This window comes from Chrysochloris asiatica, unplaced genomic scaffold (genome assembly GCF_000296735.1).
Source record: "Chrysochloris asiatica unplaced genomic scaffold, ChrAsi1.0 scaffold02078, whole genome shotgun sequence".
Lineage (NCBI taxonomy): Eukaryota > Metazoa > Chordata > Mammalia > Afrosoricida > Chrysochloridae > Chrysochloris > Chrysochloris asiatica.
The window spans coordinates 8,654-11,302 of NW_006410596.1; the positions used below are offsets into that span (position 1 = coordinate 8,654).

At 38.9% G+C, this 2,649-nt stretch overlaps 1 pseudogene; it reads left to right on the forward strand.

The window, feature by feature from the left end:
* The first annotated feature begins 1,446 nt into the window (after positions 1–1,446).
* On the forward strand, positions 1,447–2,275 carry LOC102837963 (annotated as a pseudogene).
* The last annotated feature ends 374 nt before the right edge of the window (positions 2,276–2,649 follow it).

The window sequence follows — 2,649 nt, forward strand, 5'->3', positions numbered from 1 at the left end:
CAGGATTGGAGGAAGACTCATTAACAACCTGCCACATGAAGATGATAAAAACTTGCTTGCTTTCAGCAAAGAGAATTTAAAGTACTTACTGATGAAGATCACAGACCACAGCCTTCAGTATGAATTCCATCTCAATGTAAAGAAAACCAAAGTCCTCACAACAAGACCAATAAATAACAATCATATAAATGGAGAAAAGATTGAAGTTGTCAAAAACTTCATTTTGCTCACATCAGCCATCAGCACTCATGGAAACAGCAGTCAAGAAATCAAACAGCGTTTGAATTAGGCAAATCTGCTGCAGAAGACCTCTTTAAAGTGTTGAAGAATAAAGATGTCAGTTGAGGACTAAAGTGCACCTGACCCAAACCATGGTATTTTCAATAACCCATTAATGCTGCCACTTTACCAATCTATCTTGCTGAGGCATCTTTCTGTTTTTCTCTGCCCTCCATCTTACCAAACATGATATCCTTCTCCAGTGACTGGTCCCTCCTGACAATATGTCCAAAGTATGAGAGAAAACATTTGGTCATCATTGCCTCCAAGGAGCACTCTGGCTGCACTTCTTCCAACACAGATCTGTTTATTCTTATGGCAGACTATGGCACTTTCAATATTCTCCTCCAACACCATAATTCAAAAGCATCAATTCTTCTATAGTCTTGACTCTGTGTATTCCTTCTATCTTCTCTTGATGCTTTCTGCATCATTCAATAATTTTCCCAGAGATCCTTCAGTAAGTAATTAAAGTTGAGCCTTGATTTTTTTCTTCAATTATGCCAGAAGTGCTGAGCATGTTCTTCCATGGTTTTCTGACTCCAGATCTTTGCATATTTCCTTGTAATATTTGATTTTATCTTCTTGAGCTGACCTTTGAAATTTTCTGTTACACTCTTGTACCTCAGCATTTCTTCCATTTGCTTTAGCATCACTATGATGGAAAGCAAGTTTCAGTGTCTCTTCTGACATCCATTTTGACCTTTTCTTTCTTTCATTTCTTCTTAATGACCTTTTGCTTTCTTCCTGTATGATGTTCTTGATGTCATCCTGCAACTCTTCTGGTCTTCAAGTCTTTAGTGTTTAATGTATCAAATCTGTTCTTCAGATGATCTCTAAATTCAAGTGTGATCTATTCAAGGTCATATTTTGGTTCTTGTGACCTGTTTTCATTTGCTTTAGCTCCAATTTGAATTTGCATATGAGCATGATGGTCTGTTTCACAATCTAACCTTGGCCTTGTTTTGACTGATGATATGGAGCTTTTCCATCGTCTCTTTTCACAGATGTACTCAATTTGATTTCTATGTATTCCATCTGGTGAGGTTTATGTGTATAGTCATCTCTATGCTGTCTAAAGAAGGTATTTGATCTCTGCTAACTGGCCCCCTCTACCGCCGGCCCCTCTCTATGCAGTACAGGACTGGGAGTCCAGCCAAAAAGTTCTGGGCCAAGATCGTAGACACTGCTTGTCTAAACCACTTCACGTGAATCAGTAACATGATAGCCAAGCTTGCCAAAACTTGCATCCTCTGCATCAGCCTGGATTAGCTGAACTTCATCCTTTTAGATAAGGTGGCCAATGAACAGGTGAGCATGTGATGTGAACTGGAACAGGAGAACTTCTTCAGTGAGTTTCAAATGGAAGGTATCTCGGCAGAAAACAATGAGATTTATGTAGAGCTGATACCGGATATCCTATTTCGAGCCTTAAAAACTACCCAGAATGCCAGAGCCTTGAAAATCAAGGTGACTAACAAGCATTTCCCCTGCCTTACAGTCTCTATAGAACTGTTGTCTATATCAAGTAGTAGTCACATTGTGACACATGACATCCCCATAAAGGTTATTCCTAGAAAACTGTGGAAGGATTTACAAGAACTGACAGTTCCAGACTCTGATGTTAGTATTACTTACCGGTGTTAAAGACTATGAGGAGTGTTGTGGAGAAAATGAAAAACATCAGCAATCATCTTGTTATTGAAGCAAACCTAAATGGAGAATTGAACTTGAAAATAGAAACTGAATTAGTGTGTGTTACAACTCATTTTAACGATCTTGGAAATCCCAATTAGTCTCTGATAGTGCTTCTCAAGGTAGAAACCTGGAACAGATGGCAAAAGTATGCATAGATATTAAGAAGCACCTACGGTTCCTTGCTGGACAAGTAAATCCAACAAAGGCATTGTGCAATATTGTGAATAACAGGATTGTTCATTTTGATTTGCTTCTTAAAGATCTATCAGTTCAGTATTTCATTCCAGCATTGTCGTAATACCAACTTTTCCAGACTCAGGCGTCCCAAGACCTTTGTCATGATGGGAAGAGGTGATAGGTTAATGTGTTCCAAGTTATTTGTCTCAGTCCTCACGTTAGTACAAGTCATACATGTTTTACTTATTTCTCTTCGAATTTTAAGTAAAACTTGAATGAAACAATGGATAAACATATATTTCATATTTCTTCTTTTTTTGTGTGTGATAGTTTACATGGGGGAACATTAGTTTTGCAGTCATTCTATCATACATCATTCATTGCCATAGTTACCATCCCATCCATGCATCATCACCCAACCAAAAGGTATACCCAGCAAGCCCCCCCGCCCCCCCGCCCCCTCAGCACACAGCCTCTTTCCCTCTCTGGATCTCA